This window comes from Thamnophis elegans, chromosome 1, assembly GCF_009769535.1.
Source record: "Thamnophis elegans isolate rThaEle1 chromosome 1, rThaEle1.pri, whole genome shotgun sequence".
In the NCBI taxonomy this organism is placed as follows: domain Eukaryota; kingdom Metazoa; phylum Chordata; class Lepidosauria; order Squamata; family Colubridae; genus Thamnophis; species Thamnophis elegans.
Genome location: NC_045541.1, coordinates 106,502,277 through 106,514,416, shown reverse-complemented (window position 1 = coordinate 106,514,416; position 12,140 = coordinate 106,502,277). Strand labels below are relative to the sequence as shown.

Genomic DNA, 12,140 nt, shown 5'->3' with positions numbered 1-12,140 from the left:
TTCTGAAAGGCCAACAGGGCCAGGATCATCCTACTCCCAGTTAGAGCCCTCTAAATATCACGTGGCTGTCAAAAGCTATAATCTAATGCAAAGTTAAGGGCATGGGTCTATTAACCGGGAGGCCCTTCGGATAGTCACTCACGCCCTCGTGACCTCAAGATTGGACTACTGTAATGCGCTCCAGATGGGGCTGCCCTTGAAGAGTATTCGGAGACTCCAGCTTGTCCAGAATGCAGCCGCGCGAGTGATCGTGGGTACACCTCGGTACACCCACGTTACACCTATCCTCTGCGAGCTGCACTGGCTGCCTATTGGTCTCCAGACACACTTCAAGGTGCTAGTCGTTACTTTTAAAGCCCTTCATGGTATCGGACCTGGGTACTTGAGAGACCGCCTCCTGCCGATTACCTCCCAAAGACCTATCAGATCCCACTTAGGCCTCCTCCGAATTCCATCTACCGGCCAGTGTCGACTGGCAACTCCTCGGGGGAGCGCCTTCTCTGTGGCTGCTCCGGCCCTCTGGAATGATCTCTCTGTTGAGATCCGGACCCTTACCACCCTTCCAGCTTTCCGCAAAGCTACTAAGACCTGGCTGTTCCGGCAGGCCTGGGACAGTTAAATCTTTCAGCCCCAGCCGAGGTTACGACTGTTGTGTGTTTTTAAACTATTTGTCTTTTATTTTATTTTGTACTCCCCCTTCCCCTTTCTGATTGTTAGCCACCCTGAGTCTCTCGGGAATAGGGCGGCATACAAACTGAATAAAATCTAAATCTAAAATCAAGGGACTTAAGTGGTGTAGTGGGTGAGTTTGGTTGTATTCCAGAATGCTTCGGCATGATGGGCAGCATGCAAGTTTTATAAACAAACAAACCCTCAAGGGAAGAGGGGTCAATTTTTTCAGGAGAACAGATACAATAGCATACAACAGTTACAATGACTACTTTACTACTATTGCTACTTTCTTGGCAATTGAAGGAGGCAGTAAATGTTACTATGACATTATTATGAGGGAGGGAGATAATTGTGGGGACAGTATCTGAATCTATTGTAGACAGATACAAGACATTTATTTCCTATTGAAAACTGTTAAAAACGAGTATTACATTTGTTCAATGGCTCACACCAAATTCACTCTATAATTCCGAGAAATTCACAGAACTGCAGAAGAGAGTCACCCGTAGCCCACAGATTGCAGGTTGCCAGTCTTTGCTCTAGAAATAGAGTCAACTGGGTATTTTCTAGCTGTGTGGAATGACCACTTAGTATTTATCAGGGAATATGTTCACAGGCCATATGAGTATAAGTGGGATTTGAGTTCAGCCCAGGTGAGAGAACCAGGTACCAAGAAATTGTTTATGGACTTTATCAACCAAAGTAAATGAATTTAATAATGGCCTAATAATTATCTGAGAAGTTGATGCAGGGCATAAATATAGGTGTTTCTGAGTTGCTACAAGTCTCACTTGTTCATGAAAGCATTGAAGGGAACTAACTTTGATGCTATAAGAAGGAAGGAGGAGTTCCAGAGGCAACTGTTATTGTCATCGTCCTGCACAGAATTTCTCCCCTTAATCCAGGGTCCAGGCCTGCTTTTTTTTTCTACACAACCTTGGTTTTGCTCAATTGGCTCATCCTAAGCATTGCGTTTCTCCCCTCCTTCTTTTGCACTTCTATACTTCAAATACAAACAATTGCAAACTGCTGTTAACTTTTCCTCATGGCACAGAGGCTGCTAAGCATAGGTCTTCAGATGTGGTGAAGCAGTTAGCAGCCACACACACCCATGCCATTCAGCAGAGGCCCCTGAGCAGAAGAGCAGCATTTATTGCATTTCACACTGTTTTTACAAACCTTCTGCTCAGCCAGGATGGGAACATTCCCATGTATCAATTCAAGAAGGATGGGAACCACCAAGAAGGCTCTCCCTCATCTTGCAGATTTTGAGGCATTGACTCACTTGGGAACTATCACAATCTGGAGTCCAGGGATGGGTGATTCTTTAAAGTGGGGTGTTTTAAAAATATAAATATAAAGGGACACTAAATTGTGGTCAGGAATTCTGGGAGTTGTTCTCCCATCTGGAGAGCACAAGGTTAGGAAAAATGCTGTAAATATTTATGGATTGAATCAGGGAAGCGGGTGGGGGAACCCTGTATAAATCTTATCCCAGTCTGTGCAAAAGGAAGAGGAAAGGCTATTTTATTTCTCAGAATTCAGGCAGAGAAGTGAGTTCTTCCCATGTCATTTTTTTTGTCTGATGAATTCTGCCCAAGATGTGCCTGGATGATTCTTGTCCTACAGCCTGCTCTCCATCTGTGATTCTTTAGGAAACTGTCACCCGTTCGTCTGCCTTCATCCATCTCCCTAATTCCTTGGTTACAGTCAAAATAGTTTGAAAGGCTCAGTTCCCACAATGGAAAAGGAACTGGGATGATGCCTGGCAAGCACAACTCTGGTTAAAGAGCAACTGATGCTTGTGGAAACTTTGAAATGCAAGGCTTTCTCCTCCAGCTGAATCAGTTGCTGATGTAGCTCATGGTTTTGGATTGCCTTTCACCTCCCATTATAGGCATAGTTACAGGGAAAGCCATCTTTAATCCTTCCATAAGATTTCTAAAGGACCAGCTAAAAGTGAGAAAACTTGCCCTTGGTTCTAATCTCAGTAGTCTAACTGTCCCAGCAAATCTATCCATCCTTGGCTCGTCTTCCAAGTCACAAATCATTTGATAGCATTGCCAAGGTTTGTATTCACCAAGGATCTTCAGTTATTACTGAGCTGGATATAGACAGGTTTTGCAATTGTGTGGCTTCTGTAACAACATCTAAAGGACCATAGAAAATACTGGATCCAACAGTTGAGAGACAATTTTTCCTTCAGGATAAATCCAGTGTTAATTTCCATTGCCTGCCACCCGGCTAGACTGAAATGCCAGCTGCTGGGGCTTCAGGAACCACATGAATATACTCTTTTAACAGCTTTGCCATAATTTTTAACCAGCCATGTTACCTAGTATATAACTATGCTGTTGCCACAGAGGCACTTCTGTGCAGGAAAATTTAAATGGAGGAGGAGAGAAAGCGAAGAAGGAAGCAACTTAGTGGGGAAGACAGGAAAGAAGAATATTGGATTCGGGATGAATAAGCAATATTGCAGGCAAACCCTGCTCACTGCCAGGAGTTCAATCCTGACCAGCTCAAGATTGACTCAGTCTTCCATCCTTCCGAGGTTGGTAAAATTGTTGGAAACAATATGCTGACTGTAAAACACTTAGAAAGGCTGTAAAACACTATGAAGTGTTGTATAAGTCTAAATGCTATTGCTAATAAGGATGCCATATAATCCAACTGCCACTTATGACTGGATGCCCCAGTTGTAATTGGATGGGTGGTAACAGCAGAAGGGGGAACTAAGTCTATATTTGGTGCATATCACATTCATGCCTTCCTATACTCTCTCTGTGTATGTGTATGTATGCACTTGATGGACTGACACATTGTTTTTGATTCTCCTTCAGTGTGCTTCTTTATCCAACTTTCCATTCTTCTTTCTTCTGTTTTTGTTCCTTCTCTTCTTTTTGCAATATATTCTGTTCCAAGTTTTGGGGAGGGGAGTGGGTGGAGACAGTATTTATTTGTTGTTTATTTAGAGGCCATCCAATTCCAGATGATTCTGGACAGCTTCTAAATTAAAAGTAGGAGAGGTCGGTAAAAATTGAAAGGAACGGTGCATATCCAGGGGAAAAAAACATGCACTATAAGAAAAAAAACAATGAAGGGAGCCTCACAAGTTCACAACCCATCCTTCTACAAGACCTGGGAGAATATCATCAAAGTGGGAGCCATACAGATCTGTGGGGAATGGTGTTCCAGAGCCACAACAGAAAAGGCAGACCTCCTAAATCCCAATAGGGGACACAATTTAATCAAAGGGACTTATAACACATCCACTGTGCCTAATCTCCCTGGATGAGCAGAAACAGATTGGAATTGCACAACTGTTTTCATTCATGATTTCCCTTGTTCATTCTCACAGATAGCGTAGTGCTTTAGTTTTCTTGGTTTTTTAAAAAATGTGTGCATGTGTGTAAATCTGCCCATGCATGCATAGTGTAATTGGAGAGAGTGAGACTTAAGTGTACAACTCAAATTGTTCTAGCAAAAGATTACTGATAAGTTTTAGGAATGCTGTGCAAAATGAGATTGTAACAGCCAAAATGCCAAGTTGCTTGAAACCATCGAGTTCTATGAACCTTGGCATAAATCATCCCCTCATAATGTCCTGTAATATTCTTTTAAGTTCTGGGGGGGAAAGCAAAATAAAAAATAAAAAGGCACGGCTACTTGAATTCAAAGGAATGTACGTCAATTTAGCATCAATTGCTATGAAATTTATCCTCTGGGTATTTAATCATCCTAGAAAACGGTGCCCACTTTTGGTTTTTGAAAAAAAAAGCTGGAAAAGCTAAAGGCACCATTAAGCACTTAAGTTTTCCCTGTGCTAGAGAGCAGGCACAAAAAATTTTCAGACGCAAACTCTAGGGATCAGAATGGGTTGCTGCACTTCCAGAATAACACAGAACACGCCATGTAGTTGAATGGGCAGCCTAGCAACTAGTGAACAGTTTTATGCTACATAACAGAAATTTGCAGCGGTTCCAATGACCTTTCAAAGTATATTAACAGGTGAATGGTCTTCTCCTCGAAACTGGGCGTTTTTAATAGAGAGAAAGGCTTTTCTGCATGCAAAGTATACACAGAGAAACCTTGTTTACAGATGGGACCAGTCATGATGAATCAATCTCATTTTAATCCCTGGGTAAGGCAAAGTGCCATCGGACATCAGGAAGAAGCATCTTGGCAAGGGAATTGTGCCCTTTTGCTCAACTTACTATCTCTCCATATAATAAAAAGAATCATCTTAAATAAGAAAAGGTTTTCTTTGAAATATATACAGTTAAGAACAAACAACCAGAGTTTCAGATCTGGATTTGCAATCAGTCCCCGATCTTTTTAATGGGATATGTGGTCTTTTGGATAGGGGTAAAAATAATTACTACTACTATCATTCCTTACCATCTCCAGTTTGGCTTCAGTAGCTTTTATTTTAAATGCATAAACCACATTTCAGACATTTTGGCATAGCTTCCCCCAATTATATAAAGTTAAAAACTAGAGTCAGTAACAACTGGAGCACAGCAGAAGAGATGAGCCACTGAAGATGTGCCTCATGTCCTGTTCCATTCTGTACTCTAATTTCCTTGTGTACGTGTGTGTGTGTTTAATCTTATTTTTGTGTCGCTCCCTTTTTTTTGCTTTTGTTTTGGACTTTCTATGAAAATTAATTTTCAATCAATTATTTCCTCATTAAAATGCATAGCATAAGACTGACAGTTTATCATATTGAGAGGAAGAGTACAGAGGAAAATTTTATTTATTTTAATTTTTAAACAGCCCTGGTGGCACAATGGTTATAATGTAGTATTGCAAACTAACTCTGCCTACAGCCAGGAGTTTGATCCTGACTGGCTCAAGGTTAACTCATCCTTCCATCCTTCCAATGAGGACCCATATTATTGGGGGCTATTTGCTGACATTGTACACCCCCAGAGAGTGCCATAAAGCAGTATGGAACAGTATATAAGTCTAAGTGCTATTGTTATTACTTTTGTTTGTATACATATGTAAGTTGTAAGCTGCCATTTATACATACAAATGTGTAAAATTGCAATAAAATATACATATACATACATATGCATACGCATGGAGAGAGAGAGAGAGAATATACACATACACAAATGTGTAAAATCACAATAAAATAATAAAAATACAAATTGTAACCTAAAAGATGGGCAGGAAAAGAGCAGAATGGGGAGGGGAATGATGTGGGAGCTGCTTTTGGACAGTCAACCATCTCCAATGTGGTATTTCCACATTGGGACCCCTAGCAACAGTCAAGTAACAGTTGAAATTTCTTGTAAAACACCTGAAAAATGGATGAAGGATGAAGAGATCAGAGACCACAATAGATATTATTTGTGCCAATGCTTCCTAAAGGCCACCCACGTGAAATATTCTATTCATTTCATCTGGTTGCAAATTTCTGTGTTAAAGTTTTCATGGAGCTTAAAGAGCTCATAAAAATTGTTTTCATTAAAACAAAGTTATTTTCCTAATTGAAGCTAATGATATTCTTACGTATAATTCCTACTGTCTTTGCCATAAATCATGGATATCTTTCATTTGATGACATCCTCATTTATCAATTTCCTTACATTCCTGTCCTTATTGTCATGGTCCAAGCAACATTTGTTTAGTCAACTGAATTATTTTGCCAGCTGAAAAAGACTAATTGAAGCAAAGTCTGCATTTTTCATATTTTCTTTTAAAATATGATGGGGGAGATTAAAATGCTTCATATTTTGCCCAAACAAAAAAAACCTGAATAGCTTGATTTGGAACGTTTGCAGAAAGCTGAAATGGGAGGTTCATTTTGAAGCAGGAAAAGCAAATTCATCTGAGAAAAAGAAAGAATAAATATGTGACCTAAAGAAGACAAATCATGTGAAACACTTGATAAGTAAACCAAGAGACTAAAACAATTACAGGGAAGAAGATAAGATTTATGAAAAGCTGAAGAGCATTGTGGTATCTTATGTCTAAGAAACATTTATGGCATAAATTTTTATGGCCTAGATTGACAAATGCTTACCTATGCAGAAGGGCGGAGTATGGGTAGGGAATTTGAAATGCCAAATTTCAGACGATAATATTATGACAAATATTTTTAAAGCTGAAATGCCTTGAAAATAATCTACAGGTAGTCCTTGACCTAAAATCATTTGTTTAATGAGCATTCAAAGTTACAACAGCACATGAAAAAGTAACATAACTCTTTTTCACATTTTACAACCATTGCAGCAATCACGTCCCATAGTTACATAATCAAAATTTGGGCATGTAGCAACTGGCATGTATTTATGACTCTTGTGGTGATCAATTTTTGGGATCTCCTAACAAGCAAATCAATGGAGGAAGCTGGATTTGTTTAAGATGAAATGATTCACTTAATAACTGCAGAGATTCACAACATCTGTGGCAAGAAAGTTCATAAAATGGGGGAGGGGAACATGTGTAGCAAGTGTTTTGCTTAGCAGTTGAAATTTTGGACTCAACTGTTGTTGTCCTCAACAACTTGCATTCAGCCACTGACTTGTACATTGTCAAATTTAGCTTCTGCAGGAACCTGCTTCTTCTGGAGTGGATCCAGCCCAGAAAGATACATCTAAAATGCCTTCTGTTGTGGCCTATTGGCCACAGGTCCCTCCAGAAGCCAAATCGGAGGGAGGAGGAGGAGGAGGATGATGATACATGGAAGTCAAAGTCAGCATCAAGGCATCCTTGATGGAGTTCACAAGCATCCTTGTGGAGGAAGGAGGAAGAGAGAATGAAAGTGGCAGAGACAGAGAGACAGAGATGGAGTCTGGGCTGTCCATCAACCCTCAGATGGAGAGTCAACAGCCCCCAAGTCTGGAGGTGACTGATGAGGAAGAGGAGGAACATCTGAGTCCAGTGCCTGATGTGTGAATGCTCAGAAGGCAGAGAAGAGGAGACCAGTGGGAATCCGTGGCAGATTCTTGGGAAGGAAGAGCCACTGTTGCTAGCAAAGTCCCACCCTAGCTCTGGGGATAAAAGGCAGCGGGGTGAAGATGAATAGATGTGGCAGACAACTATTCATCTTCTGGCTGGATGTACTTGTTAGCCTATGGTGAGAGAGAAACATTTTGCCAGGGCTGCTGATACTCCTACTAAAGGAATCTGAGTTAACTTCAGAGGGTTTGTTGTGTTTGGGGACCTGGGTCAGAACAGCTGCATCCAATGTTGCACTGCTTGAGAATGTTGCTCTTTTATATCAGCATCTAACAATGAAAATGGCTGTACAAAAATCAGCTTGTTACTAATAAGCATTATTTGAAAGAAGCTCAAATTGAGAAGGATAATCATTGTGATGACAATTTCCTTGGCATGTAGAAAACAGTTGCAATACCTCAAGGACAAAGGTTTATCAAGTCTTTTCTTTCATGGGCATACTATCAGAAGTTATGTGGGGCAACTTGGCACCAAGGCAGGGCAATGCAAAAGAAACACACAAATACGGAATCAACTATGCAGGAAATAGCAGAAAATTATCAGAGCACATCCATGAACACCAACTAGCAGTCAAAAGACATAAGGAAAACTCCTTAAATCTCACAACACATGAACAGACTCAGCTAAAGTTTCAACTGGGAAACTGAGCATCCTAGGCCAAGCTAAATCCACAAAATGGGAAGTTTGGCATTCAGACTAATCAGCAACCAACAGACACATAAATAGCATTTACATACCATTAGAAAAAAATAATTAAAAATCTAAAAGGAAGCAGGACCAAAAGACCTCCTTATCAGCAATCAACAGGGATTAACACCAGGCAAACAAGCAGAAAACAATATCCTAATCAAGCAATGATCAAGGAAAAAAACCCATACCCATATGATGTTACCTAGTCAGGTAATGAAATATCTGCAAGTAATAACAGAAAAATGAACTAAAGGGTTAAGATAGGACAGCACCAAACAATGCAGTGCTTTTTGAGCACCCAACACATTGCATCTGACATAATGTGAAGTATGAGCAGCTGAAACTCACTGCCATAAAACCAATAACTAATGGCCAAAACCTGAAATATTCAAAGAATAGCTGTTAACAATTGGACGTCTTTGCCTTAATCCAGAAAATATTGATGGTTTGGAAATATTTCCTTGCTTACTTTTTGATGTATTATTAATCAGCTGAACTTTAAATCAATATGTTTCGGTCAGCTTCTGGAGAAATGGAGAAATTAACACAAAGAAGCAGACAATTGCCCTGTATGGTTGATGGTTTTATCAACCATACAGGGCAATTCTTTATGATAGAATTGCTCAGTGCAATTGCTAAACGTTGGAAGACAAAACAATAGGGCACAGAGCTGTCACTTCTATCTTTACTCAGTGTACAACTATATGTCTGGAAATAAGGAGGGGCAGTTTGCAACTACTCTGGTCAACAGAAGTACTTCAAGCTGTTAATGCAGTGTGCCAATTGAAGCGTTCATATTTCTGCTCCCAGAAGGGATTTACGGCTTGGCTAGGATCTGCAATGAAGTGTTAAATATGCAGATTATGGTACAAATCGAAAGGAGTCGGGGCTCAGTGCCAGCATTTGGGGTGTAACACACTGGAGGTCTCCCTAAATTATGGTGTGTGTGGTAAATTGATGGCTGGAGATTCGTTGCCATCAATGTGGGTGTCGTTCTTTGCAGCTAGAACATCTGCAGCATCAGGTAAACATTAGCTCCAGAACTGTTAAGGCACTCAGAACCATGGGGATGCTTCTTTTGTTAAGAATGTTAAAGCCGCTAAATAAAAGAAATCTTTCAGGATTGATGGGAGTCCCGATATATGTTACTTTTTATGGAGTTTGGCTGTTTTGTCTCTGAGTCTCTGACCGTGGTTGTTTTTGTGCAGACAGTTTATTACCTGGCTAGATAACATTTTCAATGCTAAGGAGAACACAACATTTCCACCAGGTGTGATAGGGCAACCTACTGCAAAGAAACAGAGAGCAAGTCACACCCTTCTAGCACTGAAGATGTTGGGTAATGAAATCTCTGCATGAGCCAACCAAGCTCAGAGAGAACCAAAGACTCCACAATTAAGCCCTGAGCTACAAATATTCTCTTCTATGCTTTTTTATCAGCTAGTGCCAATGCCTCATAGTGCACATATAGCCACCTTTTGGCAGCATTATGATATTCCTCAGCCACGATATGCCCATAATCAGCTATGGGTCCATGTAACTAAGCCCACAAAGTAGAAGCTAAAATGGAAACATTCCTGTGGCACTTTGCCTTAAAGATAAAGGTTTCCCCTCGCACATATGTGCTAATCATTTCCAACTCTAGGGGGCGGTGCTCATCTTTGTTTCAAAGCCAAAGAGCCAGCGCTGTTCAAAGATGTCTCCGTGGTCATATGACTGCATGACTAAATGCCGAAGGCGCACGGAACGCTGTTACCTTCCCACTGAAGGTGGTTCCTATTTTTCTACCTGCATTTTTGCATACTTTTGATTTTCTAGGTTGGCAGAAGCTGGGACAAGTAACCGGAGCTCACTCCATTACATGGCGCTAGGGATTCGAACCGCTGAACTGCCAGCCTTTCTGATTGACAAGCTTCTTAGCCACTGAGCCACCACACCCCTATCCTAAATATAAGTTACTTATAAATATAACTTATAAATATAAGTTACTCCACCACCATAATATGCTAGGAGGACCATTCCATTTTCCATAAAATGAAAAGAAAGTGTATACTATTCAACATTTTTTCAACTAAGAACAAAGAAAGAATATAAGGGTTTAAAAAGGATTCAAGCTGAACGATTCAGAAGCAACTTCTACAAATGTTGCTATTACACACCACTTTGGAATGGCACAATTCAGGAAAAGGTGATACTATCTACAAGCAGATACATATCAAAAAAGCTAAAACACTGCTTGTTAAACTTTACTGGGCATCTTAGGACAGAAAAAATGAAAAATAAAGAAGTTCAGGTTTACTGGAAATTATCCTTTGATACTAGTCCAAATAGACTCTTGATTGTTCTAGCCCGTAAGAATATCAGACTTTACCTGCAAAAATGTAATTTGCTTTGTTTAATTGAAAAAAGGGCTATTCCCACTAAGCCCCTAATAAGGATGCAATTGTTTTAGATTGGCTGGCAGTGGAAATGCAAGCCTTTTTTTCCCTGTCTAACTTTCCTTTGGCAGGTGGAGAAAAGATGGTACTCTTAAATTTTGAGACCTATTCAGTATAACTATATGCAACTATAAATATAGCTAGATAGATAGATATAGATGATATAGTATAGAAGTAGATATATATAGATATATAATTATACATACAACTAAGCACAGTATAACCTCTGATTTATTCCCTTGCCCTTAGCCTCCATTATAATTTGAAAGTCATACAAACTATGGCTAAGGCAAATAATGGCATAATGAGTAAAGCCAGATATTAGCTTACTTTTATAATTTTTTCCCCAACCCTGAATTTAGCTTTGCTGTTTCTTCTCATTCTAAATGTGGTCACAAGCCACAATTGTTATAGCATCTTATTCTAACAAATTAGAATCCGAAAACAAACAAACTAACCTCTTTCCTCCCAATCAGTACCAAATTTTAGGTGACTGGGAACAAACCCAACTAGGGGTTTTGGAGAAATGTTAGAGAAAAGGATATTCTGTATTAGAGAATTGTGTCCAGCAAAATAATGTTCACATCTTATTAATATAGAATAATGATACATGCCTGTAGCCAGCTAACTACATAATTCAGAAGGCTGTCAGCCAAACTGTCTTATAATAAGGAATATATTAAAAATGCTAGCAGGAAGATTTTTTCACTATTCCAGAATTTTTCCTCTTAAAACAGAACACTTGAGTGTATTGCTTTAAAAAGAGAAAGAAATGAAGAATCTTGTTGACTGCATATATAATCTGCAATGTGTGTACACACACACACACACACACACACACAAACATCAAATGATAATGGGAACAAAACCTCAGAACAGTTGTTTTTTATTTTGCTGGGTTTTTTAAAAAAAGTTTTGCAGACGCTCACAATTTTGCTCATCCAAAGAGTTTGTTTGTTAAAAATGTTACATTTCTTCAGATGTGAACCAGATTAAGACACAATACTAAACACCAATTTATATAGCTGAAGTCTGTTCCTGTCAAAATTCATTCTTGCTAGCAACAGGATCTGAAATCATCATCTGAATATATTTTGCAAATATTGGCTTGCGTTAAACTATACTTTCTTGCTACATCTAAAATCTGCATTCTGCCTTTGTGTGACTATTACTTCACTCAGCTAATGCTGACTGACTAGAGAACACTATGAGGCTTTGAAAGTGTTTAAAGGGGCCAAAGGGAAATATATAAAGACTAAATAGACATTTTGCTTTTAGCAATTTGTATTGATAGTTCAACGTATCTGATTTATATAAAACTTTTGTTAACCACCACACTTTTATGTTCTGCAAAATTCCAGACCT

The 12,140-nt window shown here is 39.4% G+C and overlaps 1 long non-coding RNA gene across 1 annotated transcript in view; it reads left to right on the top strand.

The window, feature by feature from the left end:
- Positions 1-7,486, top strand: part of LOC116514744 — a 28,574-nt gene extending 21,088 nt beyond the window's left edge. The window contains exon 3 of the long non-coding RNA XR_004256162.1: positions 7,231-7,486. This is a non-coding gene — a long non-coding RNA (uncharacterized LOC116514744). The remainder of the gene's footprint in view (positions 1-7,230) is intronic.
- Positions 7,487-12,140: the final 4,654 nt, after the last annotated feature.